Source organism: Fukomys damarensis, unplaced genomic scaffold (genome assembly GCF_012274545.1).
Source record: "Fukomys damarensis isolate Sample0158 unplaced genomic scaffold, DMR_v1.0_HiC HiC_scaffold_16, whole genome shotgun sequence".
NCBI classification, from domain to species: Eukaryota; Metazoa; Chordata; class Mammalia; order Rodentia; family Bathyergidae; genus Fukomys; species Fukomys damarensis.
Window position 1 is genome coordinate 28,353,888 of NW_022900928.1, and position 16,477 is coordinate 28,370,364.

The following is a 16,477-nucleotide window of genomic DNA, read 5'->3' on the forward strand; positions in this document are numbered from 1 at the left end:
TGCAAGCCTGGTCCATCTAAGCGTCTTCTATGGAATCATCACATTTGGCCTTAGTGAGATGAGCCAGGTGGGAGCAAGCTATGGCCCATTAAACTCACAGGAAGGTCCCTATGGCTAGGCCTGCTGGAACCCTTCCCGTCTATCTGGCTCTCCAATGGGACCACCAATCTGTCATCCACCTGGGAACAACTTCCCCAGGACAGAGCAGGAGGCTCAGCTTGGGCTTTGCTGATAATAAAAACAGCATCATTAACAACTCTCGTGGGCCCAAGAACTTTAACACCAGTGAATCCATTTTGTTCTTATTTTCTCAACTGGCCTCCAGGGAAGGAAAGCATTAAGATTGTTCCTATTAGCTCCCATTTAAGGAAACTAAGCTCTAGAGAAATGAAGTGAATTGCCCAAGGCCTTATGAGTGGACAGTGGCAAAGCTGGAGTTTGCACCCAACACTCAGGTTCTGGTTCAGTAATTCAGCAGTATATGGTCTAATGAGAGACCTGGGTCTCACTGAGTCTTCATTTCCTTACCTGTGAAAAGGTTATAGCAACCCTATCTATGTCACAGGGTTACTGGGCAGGGTTAGGGTCTGTCATTTACTAGAGTGTCCACAAGGGACAGCCACTATTTCAATGAACCAAAGTATTAAAACCCTGTCCCATGAGTGGAATTCATGACTGCTGTTGAGCACTGAGAAACGAGCCAAGGTTTTGTGGCAGAAATGTGAGGGTAGAAGTCTAGGTACCAACTCCAGGCTAGACAAAGGCAAGCATCACAGATCCTTCCTGCTCTCATTCTCTCCTTTGGTTCCAGTGCTCTCTTTCTGACTCTGTCACTCTTTTGCTGATTCAAACCTTTGTTAAAAAATTTCACAAGTACTAAATTAAGCCTCACTGTAAATATTGTAATGAATACAGATCTTTAGGGAATAGAAAGTGAAAATTTTCCTCATACCAACCCCTCCCTACTCCAAAGACAATCAGTATTTCTGATTTGGTATGTTTCTTCCAGACTTTTCTAAGCATTTGTGTGTGTTGCTTGGAGTTTTGTTTCTCTTTAAGTTATTTTGTACTTGCATAACATATTTTAACTTAATAATGTCTGACCTACTTCATTCTTTTGCTGATGTTTGGTATTTATAGTATGGATATGACATATTTTGTCTAAGAATTACCTGTTCATGGACATTTAAATTGTATCCAATTATTACTACTATGAACAATATTTTAATTCATATCTATCTTCTTTATATTCCTTTGGGGGTGGGTACATGTGCCCAAACATTCCTCTGAGATAGATAGATCCTTAGAAATAGAACTTCTGGTTTTTTGTTTGTTTGTTTGATTTTTGTTTATGTCTTGTACTGGGGATCGAACTCAGGATCTTGTGCTTACAAGACAGGCGATAACACCATTGAGCTAAATCCCTGGCCCAGAAATAGAACTTCTGGACCAAGTAGTCATCATATTTAAAAAGAAACAAGGTTTGAGCAAGGGCCATCTCCACCCTAAACCTAGAGGCTTTGAAGACACTGATTCTCTACAATAACTGAGGTGACCCTCAGAGCCAGTTGCTTTTGTCAAGAACCAGAAGGAACCCATGTGTGTGGGACGCATTTCAGCCCTCAGAAGAGACATCCACAACAGATCTCTACTGACTGTCAGTTTACAACTGAAGACTGTGGGATTGCTAAATCCTTGGCAGCTGAGCACAGAGATTACAGCCCTTTCTTAATCTAATGAACTTCATGATAGGGCTGAGGTAGCTTTGGGTTTCTTTGAATAATAAGCAGAAATGATGTACACCATCTCCTTCTATTCATATCTATTCCTTATTGAAGAGAGGAATTTTTGGCTTGAGATAAATTTACATATGCAGGTCTTTGCTTCTGTTTTGAAAGGCAAATAACTAAGGGGTTTAGGGAGGAATAAAATCAAATCACTCTTAAAAGCAAAGAATCCTGCAGAATTACCAGACTGTTCAATGGATTCTTTTACTGTTTCCTGTGTCTCAGACACTACAAAGATCTTTAATAAATACTAAAAAGCCATCTTTTTTTTTTTTTTTTTTAAGAGGGGAATGGGTTTATTTGGCTTAGAGGTCATAGAGGTTTCAGTCCATAATCAGCCAGCTCCTGGGCTGGGGTGGCGAACAAACATCACAGAGTAGAAACAACAGGGCATGTACTAGGCAGCAAAGGAAACAAGGGGAATTTAACAGCACTTTTTCTCTTGTTCTACTTAGGGTGGGCAGCACCCACACCCTTAATCCTAGCGCCCTTGAGCCTAGCACTTCATCATGAATCACTTCCAGCTTCACACACCCTAGATCCAGCCTATGACAATATGAGGCTCTGGGGGGACATCTAGACCCAAACCATGACATTCTGCCCCTTGCCCCCCAAAGACTCATATACATTCCTTTACACAAAAGGCATTTAGTCCATCTCTAAGAGTTGCTGAACTCCTACAGTTTCAGCATTGCTGAAAAGTCCCAAGTCTTCTCAGAAGGGCTGGGGATTTAGCTCAGTGGCACCGAGCCTGCCTTGCAAGTGCAAGGTCCTGAGCTGATCCCAGTATCAGAAAAAAGCAAAACAAAACAAAACAAATCAAAGTCTCCTCTGAGATTTAAGGCAAACTCTTAGCTGCAAGCCTCTATACAAATGAAAAGAAAGTCAAACACTTCCAACATTCAGTGACACAAGACAGACATTACCATTCCAAAAGGTACAAACAGGAAGATACAAATGAATGGGATCAAAGTAAATCCAAAATCCAGCTGGGCCAACTTTAAATCCTGTAATTCCATGTGTAGCATCTGAGGCAGCCTGTGGTAAATTGTGAACTCCAAAAGGCTTGGATGACTCCTCCCCTATGGCACTCCCGATGATTGTAGCTCCAATAGCTTCTCTCTCAGGCCAGCTCTGCTCCCTCCTTGAAGCTTTCCTCAGACACTCCTCACTCCTGGCTTCTCCAAACTTCTGGGGTCTCCACTGTACCTTCAGCTTCACACTCACACCTTCACACAATGCCCTCTCAGGGGCACCCTCCCTGGTCTTCTTCTGAAATCTGGGTGGAAGCCTTTCTGACCCCATAACTCTTGCATTCTGCATGTGCCTAAAACCAGTGCTGCACAGATGATGCCAAGACCTGCTGCCAGCTGGAGCATTAGTAGCCAGTCTTCCCTCTCTCTTGGCTGTAGGGGTCAGTGCCTATGAACCAAATCCCGAGGAACAACTTCCCTAATCCACCATTTTGGAACAACTTCTGTAGGCCCCTGACATTTTGGAACAACTTCCCTAGGCTGCTGTCATTCTGGAACATGGGGCAGCCACCATCATTTTGGAACCTGGTTCTCTGGGGCTTTCTTCTCAGAGCAAATTCCTTTACCTTTATAACTGAGATTGCAAAGAGTGGAGTCCTACTACTTCCTGTGATGCCCTCAGCAATCTTTTCTATTCTCCTGTTTCTTCTCAGCAACCATGAGCTCCTTTGCTTCATCTTTGTAGTCCACAGCTTTACTGGTGCTTCCTTTCTGATCAAACCCAAAGCACTTTAAATCATTCTGCTGGGCTTTTTGATCCTAATTCTAGATGGTGATCTGGCTAAAAGCTCCCAAGAGTAGCCATGCCATTGCCTCAATATTTGACTGCCTTGAAATCTCTTCTGCAAGATCAATTAGCCCACCACCCCTAATCTCAATCCCAGGCAGTCTCTGGACATGAACAAAATGCAGACAAACTTTTTGCCAAGCCATAACACACATCATCTGGAGTCCAACAGCCAATGCAGTCCCTCTTCCTAGCAGAAACATCCCTAGCTTGGTCTTTACAAGCTTTCCAATCTTCTGAGCTCTGACCAAAATCTCCCATACAGAACAGCCTAAAGTATTCTAGCTCTATTTCTTTGGCTGGCATCTCTGAGTCTTTCAAAAGCAAAGTCTCTGAACAAACGCAAAATTTAAACAAACTTTCTGCAAGTCGTAATGCACATCTTCTGGAGTCCAGCAGCTAATGCAGTCCTTCCCAGCAAAATCCTCCTGAGCCTGGTCTTTACCAGCCTTCTGGTCTTGAGCCCCAACCAGAATCTCCCATACAAAGCAGCCTAAGGTGTTACAGTGCTGCTTGGGTAACCAGCATCTCCGGATCTTCCCTAACTCTTCCCCTTCCCACAAGGCAGTTCCAAAGGCTTTTGAGCTATATGGCTGGGTAATGTGACGGCAACAACCCCACTTCTTTGGTACCAAGTCATTTACATTACTTTTGTTGCTGAGACAAAATAAACAAACTTCAAAGTTAGAGGGGAGGGGGTTTATTTGGCTTACAGTTTGTAGTGGTTTCAGTCCATAATTGGCCATCTCCAAGGCAGAGATGACAAACAGGCCTGGCAGAGCAGAAACAATATAGCGCGCACGGGGCAACAAAGGCAACAAGGGGCTAAAAAGCCATCTTTTGGCAGCAAGAATGAGTAACAGCTTTCTGGGACATGTGGCTGAAACTCATAAAAAATTCTGAGGTACCTGGGTCAGAAGAAACCACATGGAGTGTAACAGTTGGCAGAATTGCAGTAAGTAGGAAAAAGCAAACAAAAACAATAGTTACTTTTTTAATCTGAAATTTTTATTTATGTATTTATTTATATTTTTAACTTATTGTACATGTTATTTTATTTTGCAGTACTGAGGATTAAACCCAGGGTTTTCACACTGAGTTTAAAATTTTTTTAATTTTTAAAAATTTTTTATTTAAAATTTTTTAAATTTTGAGACAGGGTCTTGCTAACTTCCTAAGTTGCCGGGGGCAGGGGCATGAATTTGTGATCCTCTGGCATCAGCCTCCCAGAGTGATGGGATTATGAGCTTGTGCCACCATTGCCAGCTCGATTATTTTGTTTTGGTATACATAAGAAAATGAGCCAAAGCAGGTGTTACAGTTTAGGACTAAAATGTCCCCCTAAATTTTCATGTTTGGAAGTAGAACCTGTTTGGAAGGGGTGGGTCATGGCATGCGTCACTTTTCCTTTTTCTTTCTGCATCCTGGCGGTCATGCAGTGAAGTTTTCCTCCACCATGCCATTCTGCCTTGGGGCTGGCCAGCCATGGAATGAAGCCACTGAAACTGTGAGCCAAGATAAATCTCTGCTCTTTTAAGTTGCAGGTTGTTGATAATTATACCCCAGCAATGAGAAAGTGACTAAAACAGAAAATTGATGCCTAGAGTGAGGACATTGCTATCATAATATATGACCATGTGGTCCAGAAGCTTTTACAACTGATTTTCAGGAGTTTGAAGATATGAGCTAGACAAGTCCTAGAATGCTGTAAGCAGTTCTTGATGTGTGATTCTGGCCAGGGCTTAGAAGACTAGAGTGCTTATAGGAATGTAGACCATAAAGGCCAAGCTCAGCAAGTGTCAAGTGGGAACAATGACCTTAAGCAAGAGGCCATGTGTGAATGTTCTAGAGATAATCTGTTTGCATTTTGTTTGTGTCCAGAGACTTTGTGGGAGATTGAAGTTAAGGTGCTGGAGTAATTATCTAGTGGAGGAAATTTCAAGGATGCCCAATATTCAGGCTTTGGTGTGGCTAGTGCAGGCTTTTAGCCAGATCTTCAGTGAGAATCAGAAGCAAATGGCAGATTTGAATGCTTTGAAAGGTTGGCAGTTATACCAGAAAGGAAGTGCCTGCGCAGTGGGGCAAAGGAGAGGATAGTTGCTGCAGAGACAGGAAGAAAGATGCCTTGAGGGCATCTCAGAAATCAGTAAGACCCCACTCTTTGCAGGCTCAAGGGTTCAAAACTATAAATCTTTCATTTGAGGAGAGAGTCCTTGGGACATCTGTTTATTCAAGGCTGCTTAGAGACATGTGCCTCCTAGTTCAGCCATCCAGATATTGAAAGGCTTTTGCAGCCATGATCTAAGGAGGCGTGGCACTGCTCAAACTCACAGCTGATTTTGGCATCATCTATGTGATGCTGGTTTTTTAGGCATGTAGAATGTGAGTAATGGGGTCTCAGAGGCTTCTGCAAAGAAGGTTGGGAAGGCCAGGCAAAAAATGTGTGACAGGGACACAGTCCCTGCCAGGAATGCACGCGAGAGCAGTGGGTGAAGCTGTGAGAATGAAGCTGAAGACACAGTGGAGAGTCCAGGAAGTTGGATGTGCCTGACACGAGGAATGTCTGCTGAGATAAAGCCAAAGGTCAGGTCACGTGGGCTGCAAGCTGCCCAAGACCTTTGGAACTCACATTTTACTGCAACCTGTCCTTGGTGCTGGACATGCAGCTATAAGATTTAATATTTGTCCTGCTGAATTTTGTTGTTGCTTGGTCCAATTTCTGTCTGTGTCCCTATTCTGTCCGTATTTCCGTTTGCATTGGAAATGTTTACCCTGTGCCATTGTATGTTGAATGTGTTTGCCTTTCTTTGTGATTTTTACAGGAGCTCACAGGTAAAAGTTTGCTGTGAATCTCAAAAGAAACTTTGGACTTGGACTTTTCTGCACTGCTGAAACTGTTAAGATTTTGGCAACTCTTAAAGATGAACTTAGAGATTATGCATTTTCCATAATGAGATGGATGTGAACCTTTGGGGGGGGTCAGAGGTGAAATATTGTGGTTTAAATCTAAAATATCCCCCAAAGTTCTCACATTTAGAGGTGAGGCCTGGTTGAAAGGGGTGGGTCACTGTAGATGTGGGTTAAAAGGACACAGTCCACCTCTGCTTCCTGACTGCCATGTTGTGAGATTCTATTTCTTCCTTCAGGACTGAAAGCTATGGAGCTATGAGCTCACTGAAACTGTGAGCCAAAATAAACCTCTCCTCCCTTAAATTGCAAGTGTTGGATGTTATCCTAGTGATAAGGAAGTGATTAAGTGATCAGGAGAGTAAAAGTGCTAGCTGAGTTCTTTGTAAAAGCTAACATTCTAAGACCTGCTATTATAACATTATGGGATGAAATATAATTGATTTTATTCACTTTGAGATTAAATTGTTCTCATACTTCTAGGAAATGACTGTTTTTCTATAGCCATGGTAGCAAATAATGATCAGAACTTATTTTAAAACTATTTCAATGACAGCTTTGCACTAGGAAACACCTTTCTGAAATCAGTCACTGAGAAGTTCTTCCTTTCACTAACTACACTTCCACAGCTGGGACCAAACCAGCTTCTAAACACGCCTACCCTAGAGACCCACTAACCTTCAATTACCACATTTTCCATAACATGTGAAAGACTTAGCCTTTTGCTTCAAACATTTAGTGACAGTCTCTACCTGTAACATTTTTAGATTTATTTCTATGTGTCAGTAATAATCTCCTCTCTTCACTTCCTGTTTTAGTAATTGGATCATCTCTCTTTTCTCTTGTTCAGTCTAACTAAAGGTTGATATATGTACTTAAAGAATGAATCTAGGCTTTATTTATTTTTGTTTACTGCTTTTATACTGTTTCATTTATTTTTACTTTAATATTTATCCTTTTATGCCTACTGTTTGAGTTTAGTTTGCTGGTTTTTTTCTAATTTCCTAAGATGAAAAGTTAGGTTATTGATTTGAGATTTTTCTTCCTTTTAATATAGGCACTTACTGCTAAGAAATTTTTCTCTAAGCACGAAGTTAGATGCATCCCAAAAGTTTTAAAGTTATTATTTTCACTCCCCTCAAAATATTTTCCAGTTTCTTTTTTTACCCATTAGTTTCTTAAGAGTATATTAGCTAATTTCCATATATTCTAGAAGTAGCATCCAGCGATAGAGCTTTTAAAGATAACATAGAAAGAGTAGACATGGTACTCAAACCATATATTGCAGGGGGTGAGGGGAGGGCAGGGGTTAGGGAAAAAAATGAGAACCAAGACTTGTCATGTAAAGGTACAAGATCCCAATGATGTATGTAACTGTACTGAACACCTAAAAAGTACCAATAAACCCATTGAAAAAAAACCCCATATATTGCTTAGGACAAAAAGAAAGCCAGCTCAGAAAGTGTGAAACTGAATAATGTTAGTGAACATAAATCTGGGACTATATTTTGAAGAAAGCATAAAGAGAGGATAAAAATAACATGAACTATTGCTATTTGACATTTAATCAGGAAGCATAAAACAAGAATATAAGCATTTTTACTTACCATTAAGAATATAAACAGAAGGGTCAGATGTGGTGCATGCCTGTAATCTCAACACTCCGGAGGCGGAGGCAGAAGGATCACTGTGAGTTCAAGGGCAGCCTGAACTATATAGCCAGATCTTGTCTTAAAAAACAAAGCAAGCAAGCAAGCAAGCAAGCAAGCAAACGAACAGCCAAAGAAATACACACAGAAATATTTACCATCAATAAATATCATTATTGTAATAGAATCTTAGCTTCATGACTACAAAATGACTACTTAAGTATTTGCACTATATGTAATTGAAGTCATTTTTAGAGATCAACATTTGAGTTTAGACATATTTTAAACAAATTTACATAGAATTCATCTTTTTTATTTCTTAAAAAATTATTTGAAGTGAAATTCCTATGACATAACACTAACCATTTTATAGTGAAAAGTTCAGTGGCATTGAATACATTTACATTGTTGTGCCCCAACCACTTCTATTTACTTCAAACATATTTCCATCACTCTTAAGTACGACCTCTTAGAGCTGTAGTGTGGATGTTGAATGTCCTCTAAAGGCCCATGAATTAATCTGGTCCCAGGCTAGTGCTACTGGGAGGTGGTATCTTTAGGAGGTGAGGCCTAGCAGGAGTCCTTAGATCACTAGGTGCTTGGAGAGAACCTAGGGGTTCTGATCTCTTCCTCTTCCACTTTTACATCCTTGCCATGAAGTGAGCAGTTTTACTGCACCACGCTCTCCCACCGTGACGTTCTGCTGCCTTGCCAAAGGTTTCAGAGCAACAGGGCTGACTGGAGCCTCCACAGCTGTGAGTCAAAGTAAACCCTTTCTCCTCTAAGTTAATTATGTCAGGTATCTCATTACAGGGACAGAAACCCGACTAACACATCCATGAAGTAGTTTCTCCCCATTAATTCCCCCTCCAAGCCCCTGGAAATCACCAACCCAAATACTGACTCAATTTTGTCTATTACGGATATCACATATGACAGAATCACACAATGTGGCACTTTTTGTTTCTGGCTTTTTTTTTTTCACTTAGCTGATGTTTTTGATGTTTCTCCATGATGTAGCATATATCATAATCCTTTCATGACTAAATACGTACGTGTACATCACAATTCGTTCATCTATTCATCCACGAGGGACATTTGTAATGCTCCCATCTCTCGGCTATCGAGAACCATGCTACCACGGTACTTGTTTGAATACCTGTTTTCTGTTCTCCAGGGTATGGTGTAGGCGAGGAAGTGTAGGCTCATAGGGTAGTTCTATGTTTACCCTTTTGAAGAACCACCAAGCTCTTTTTCACAGAATCTGAGTCGCTTTACATTTCTTCCAAAATGTATGAAGATTCCATCTCCTCCGTACTCTCACCACTTGGTATATTTCTCATTTTAAAAAAAACAAAACTGTAGTAATTATAGTGGTTCGAATTGGTTTGGGTTTACATTTCCCTGATAAACAGTAATACTATCAAACATTTTTTTTCATGTGCTTGTGGGCCATGTATATATCTTTTTGTTCTGTTTGTTTGTTGTTTTGTTGTTGTTAATACCTGTTTGTAGTATATCATGATTACATTTATTGTGAGGAATTGGAACATATACATAATGTATCTTAATTCTTTTTTTGTTTTGTTTTTGTCCTCTACTCCTCCACTCTGTCCTTGCTTCTTCCAAATCTTGGTCCTGTTGCCATTAGAAAAAGTTCTATTTTTATTGGGTTTTTTTTGGGGGGGGCTTTGATTCTTTTTTTCCATCCCTTTTCCCTCCTGTCCCTTCCCTCCTTCTCTGCTTCCTCCATCTCTTGTTCCCCCCAAACGTTTGGAAAAGATCTCTCTACTTCCAGATATAGATACAGATATAGATATAGAAATATATATATATATATATATATATATGCATATTTGAGTTTCTCATATAAGATAAACCAAGCAATATTTAAGCTTCTGTGTCTGTCTGACATATTTCACTTGATATTATGGTCTTAAGTTACATCCACTTACCTATATGAATAACTCAAGTTTATCTTTTGTGTTTTTGTTTATCTTTTTATGACAGAGTAGTGTTCCATTTTGTATAAATATCACATTTTCTTCATCCTGTTGATGGGCATAAAGGCCCATTTCAAGATTTAGCTATTATAAGTTGTGTTGCTATAAACATGAGTATGCACGTTTCCCTGTAATATGATGGCTATCTCTTTCAAGAAGATACACAGAAGGGGAATACGTGGGTCAAATGGAATTTTTAGTTTTTTAAAGAACTCACCACTCTGATTTCCATAGTGATTGCACTGTGTACTAGTTTATATTCCCACCAACAAGGTAGAAGAGTTCTTTTTTCCCCACAGTCACCAATATTTGTTATTATTTGATTTCTTGATGATAGCTATTCTCCCTGGAGTAAAATCATGTGTCATTGTTTCAATTTGTATTTATCTAATGGCCAGTAATGTTGAACATTTTTTCATGTATTTATTGGCCATTTGTATTCTTCTGAACAGTGCCTATTAAATTTGGTTGCACATTTTTATTGGATCTTTTATTTTGAGAGGATCTAATTTTTTAAATCTCTTCATGTATTCCAGATATCAGTCCTCTGTCAGCTGGAAAAATCTTTTTTCCTATCTGTGGGTTCTCTTCACTCTGTTGGTTGCTTCCTTTGCTGTGCAGAAGCTTTTCAGTTTGATAAGATCCCAACTATTGATTCTCAGCATTATTTCTTGTGCAATTGGGGCTCTGTTCAGAAAGTCCTTGCCTATGCCTATGTCTTCAAGGTTTTACCTGTTTTACCTTCCAGGGGATTAAATGTTTCTGTTTTAACATTTAGATCTTTGATCCATTTCTATTTTAGTTTAGTGAGATTCATGGGTCTAGACTCAATCTTTTCTGTGTGGATAACCAATTTTCCCAGGACTATTTATTAGAGAGGTTATCTTTCCTCTAGTGTATGTTTTTGGCCCTTTAGTCAAACATCAAATAGCTGAATATGCCTGGGATTGTTTCTGCTTCTTCTCTTCTGTTCCTTTGATCCACATGTCTGTTTTTGTGCCAGTACCATGCTACCTTTATTACAGTAGCTTTGTAGTATAACTTCACATCTAGGATTATGATGCCTCCTTTGCATTTCTTACTCAGTATTGCTTTTCATATTCTGTGTCTCTTCTGGTTCCATGTGAATGTTAAGATTTTTTTCTCTAGCCGGGCTTGGTGGTACACACCTGTAATCCCGGCACTTGGAAGGCTGAGGCAGGAGGATTGCTTTGAGTTTGAAACCAGCCTGAGCTACGTAGTGATTTCCAGGTCAGTCTCAACTATATAATGAGACCCTGTCTCAAAAAAATGAAAAGAAAAAAAAAGATCGTTTTCTCTAGATCAGTGAGAAATGCTATTGATATGATTTGATATTGAGATTGCAATAAATGTATCTATTACAGTTATGGAAGTATAGCCATTTTGACTCTATTGGTTCTGCTTATCCAGTAAAAGAAGCAGTGAATCCATCAGGTCCTGGACTTTTCTTAGTTGGTAGGGTTTTTTTTTTATTACTGATTCAATTTCATTGCCTGTTATTGGATAATTCAAGATTTTTAAATTTTCTTGGTTCAGTTATAGTGATTCATATGTAGCTAGGAATCTCACCTTTTCTTCTGAGTTCTCCAATTTGGGGGCATACATGTTTGTGAAGTAGTTGTTAACACTTTATTCACAGCATATTAATTTCTTCGTAAAACCAGGGTTGTATGGCTTTCATTTGTGTGTGTGTGTGTGTGTGTGTGTGTGTGTGTGTGGTGTGTGTGCCAACCAATGTTTTACTCCAGTCTATTAGTCTCCTATCAGTATAATAAACTAATTGAAAAGAAAAAATGATCTTTTGGATTTCGGCAGTGTCCATTGTGATTTTATCTTTTTCATTTCTAATTGCATTGATTTTGGTCTTTCCTTTCTTTTTTTTTGGTAGGATTGATTAAGGGTTTGTTTTAGTCTGTATTGTTTTCGTCTTTCAAAGAACCAGCTCTTCAATGCATTGATTCTTTGTATTTTTTAAGTCTCCATTTGATTGGTTTCTACTCTGATCTTAATAATTTCCTTACTTCTACAAGGTCTGGACTTGGATTGTTCCTGTTTTTCTAGGACCATAAGATGCATCTTTAGATTACTTTTTTGGGCTCATTCTGTTTTTCCAATATGAGCACTCATAGCTATAAACTTCTTTCAGCTATAAAACTGCTTTCATTGCGTTCCATAACTTCTCATATGTTGTACTGGCATTATCATTTAATATTAGGAACTGTTTTATTTCCTCCTTTAATTTTTTCTGTGACCCATTGATTATTCAAGAATGTGTTATTTAATTTCCATACATTTGCATACATCCTGTAATTTCTTTTGCCATTTATTTCTACTTTTATTACACTATGACCTGATAATGTGCATGATAAAATTTTGATTCTTTTGTATTTACTTAAGCAAGCTTTATGAGCTAATATATGGTCTAGTTTGGAGAAAGTTCTATGTACTGCCAAAAAGAATGTGTATTCTGTTGTTGTTGGCTGGAAAACTCTGTTTATAGCTATTAAACCCATTTGTTCAAAGGTTTGGGTCAACTCTGATATTTTTTGTTGATCCATGTATTTGTGATAGGAGGGTATTAAAGTCACTCCCATTATAATTGTATTGATATTTGTCTGATCTTTTGTTTCCAGAAGTGTTTGTTTTGTGACATTGCATGCACTATAGTTGGTCCATATATGTTTATAATTGTTACCTCTTCCCATTGAATAGTTCCTTTAACCAATGTGTAGTGTCCTTCTTTGTCTCTTTTTAACAGCTTTGGCTTACAGTCCACTTTGTCTGAAAATAGGGTAGCTACTTTTGCTTGTTTTCAGGCTTCCTTTGTATGGAATATTGTTTTCCATCCTTTGATTTTTAGTCTTTACATTTCATTTTGGATTAAATGTATTTCTTGTACACAGTATACCATTGGATTTTGTTTCTTTGATCCATTCTGCTAATCTGTGTCTTTTGATTGAATTGTGAACATTCTCGTTGATAGTTATAACTGATAGGTATCAATTTATTCTTGTCATTGTATTATTTTCCTGTTACTGCTTCATTTCTTTTCCTTCTACTTAATTGCCTACTCTACCTGGTTATTCTATATCCATAGGAGACTCTACCTCCATTTATTCTATCAAACCTTTTGGCACTATTACCTTCTTTGTCTCTAGAATAGCCTTGACATTTTTTTTAAGTATTGGTTTGGTGGTCATGAATATCTTTAGGTATTCTTCATCCTGGAAATATTTTATTTCTCCATCAATTTTGAAGGATAATTTTGCAGGTTAAATCTCTCTTGGTTGGAAATTATTTTCTTTAGGGCTTGAAATGTTTCATTACAAGTTCTCCTTGCCTTTAAGGTTTATGTTTAGAAGTCTGCTGTAATTCTGAGGGGTTTCATTAATAAATGATTCATTACTTTTCTCTAACAGCTTTCAATATTCGTTCTTGTATTGGATTCTGATATTTTAATCAGATGTGATACAGAGTGGCTCTTTTCAGATCATGGCTATTTTGGGTTTCTATATTTATCTGTATAATAAATTCTTTTTCAATGTCTAGAGAGTTTTCTGCTCTTACGTCTGTAAGTAGGCTTTTTAAAAGCCCTTTGTGCTCTCAGATTTTTCACTAATTCCAATAACTCTTAGATTAGTCTTCTTTGTGTCATCTAGTGGCTGTTGAATTTATTTTTCAAATTCTGTTCTTGTTTTTAAGGTGCCCTTTTTAAATTGATCACCTGCCACAGCACTGTCTTCAAGATTCTGTCCTCATATTGGTTGCTTCTGCTGCCCATACTTTCAATCATATTTTTAGTCTCCTGGATTTCTGTTTGGAATTTTTCATGAACTCCAATTCCTTCTATGCTGGATATTCATGTTTTACATCTCTTTCTTTAGCTTCACTAGATTTTTATTAATGTCTTCTCTTGACTTGCTGCTCATTTGTTTCATTAGGATTATTATTTGCTTAATTATATTTTCTTTGAATTCACCAAGCCCCTTGTTGATCTGTTTTATTATCTCCACTGACATCTTTTCCATTTCTGCTGTGTGGCTTTTGATTTCTGCCCCCTCAATGCCCCCTATGTTGGCTTTCAGAAAGTTGGGAGTTATAAAGGTATAAGATCCCAGTAATGAATGTAACTGTACTGTATACCTAAAATGTACCAATAAACTCAATGAGGAAATAAAATAAAAAGGAAGTTGGGAGTTTGTGGAGGCATTGCATTGCTTTTCTTCTCATGTTTTTATTTTTTGTTTGTTTTCTTTTCTGGAATGTGCTGCTGGATTATAGTCGGTAGCTTTGTTGCAGATGGCCTTTGCTTCTGTCCCAGGATTCAGCTACCTGTATTTATTTGGGGAGGGGAGATTGCAGCTTAGTAAGTCTAGTACTTGGTTCTTCATGAACAAGCCACAGTATTTTTATATGACTCCGACAATCCAGGTAGTGGCATACAGAGAAAAAAAAAAAACTGACAGCAATAACTGTGTTACCTTGGCTATAGTAGTAAAGTCAAATATAAACTGGACACCGTCAAACCCTAAAAACCACTCATGAATTGCCCTTAACCAAACCAGAGATCTATGATTTTATTAGGCAACCCAGATTATCTCTACTGGATGTAGGCAGCAATGAAGGAACAAAAGCAGACCACTGGACTCAGTGCTATTGATAAGAAAATAATACAAAACAGGGCAGGCCTTTGTCTGTTGCCAAGTCCCCCACCCTGGTGTTTCTTACCATAAGATGTTCTATTCAAACAATGTAACTGTTTGAGCTGTAGGATGTTCCTACCCAGTGTTTCAAGATGTTCAGTTTAAGCAATGCAATTGAGCTGAAGGAAGTTCCTACCTGATGCTTCAAGATAGTCTGCTAACTCCACCCCTTCCACTTCTGTGAGCATGCTCGCCCCAGGTACACGGGCCACCTCCCTACCTGCTAGATCTCTATATAAGGTTGCTTCCATTTCTGTTTGGGGCTCAGACTTCATAGTACAAACTCCTCTGAGCCCACTGGCATAATAAAATTTGGTTCCCCCACTCTCTGAACGCTGTTTTGGTTTCTTCGCCTCTGGAGATCTTCAGATAGATTTAACACTTGGCTAGAATACAGAGCTATAATACTTGGCTATGATGCTGAGCTGTCACATTTCACTGTGACACTGCCACCTTCTGATCCAGCCCCCTCTGAAGGTTATACCCATCAAACCTGACTCCCACCACAAAATGCAGGCCTTGTGACCTTCCTAGTCTGAGCCCGAGCTTCTCAGAGGACCTCAGGGAATCTATGTCAAGCCCTCACCTTTTCTGAGGCTGTCTTCTGTGCTTGCTCTGGCAGCACATATACTGAGTCTGTCTTCTGTGGCTGTTTCTCACTGGTCTCTGGGGTAGAGTAACACTTCAGTCCTGGAGTCAAACTCTCCTCTGGACTGCTGGTCTCATTCTCAATCAGGTTGGTCATTTGGCAGTCACCTATTCTGCCCTGTGCTGTGGAGAACCAAGCCAATTCTCCAGGTAGGAATTTGTTGTTTGACTCTAGAGACAGGGTGAGTAGGGTGAGCAGACAGGCTCCTCCTCCTCCTCCTTGTGTGGTGTGATGTGACATATATAAATATCTTCTTCAGAGAAATAACTATTCAAGTGCTTTATCCATTTAAATAATCTTTCTTTTTGTTAAGTTGTAAGATTTCTACATCCTGCACACTAGACCTTTATATGTCATTTGCAAATATTTTCTCCTATTAATAGTTTTTTCACTTTCTATCTTTTCTTTGATTCAGTTTGATGCAAAAATTTTAACTGTGATGAAGTCGAATTTATCAATTTATTCTTGTGTTGCTCTTGCCTTGATGTTGCAGCTACTGTAATTCCAGCACTCAGGAGGCTGAGGCAGGAGGATTGTTATAAATTCAAGACCAGCCTGGGCTACATAGTGAGTTCCAGGTTAGTCTCAACTACATAGTGAGACCCTGACTCAAAAAACAAAACAACAACAACAACCAAAAAAACTCAAAATAAAACAAAACAATAAGGCCAGGGATTTAGCTCAGTGGTCCTGCTGCTTGTCTCACAAATCCATCACCAAATCCAATATTAGGAAGATTTACTTAAATTTTCTACTAAGAGTTTTAGTTTTAGCTGTTATGTTCAGGTTGCTGATCCATTTTACGTTATTTTTTTTTCATATGATGTGAGATAGTGATCAAATCTAATTTTTTTGAATGTGGAAATTTAATGGTCCCTGCACCAACTGTTGAAGAGATTATTACTGTCTACCCATTAAATGGTCGCCCCTGTGTGAC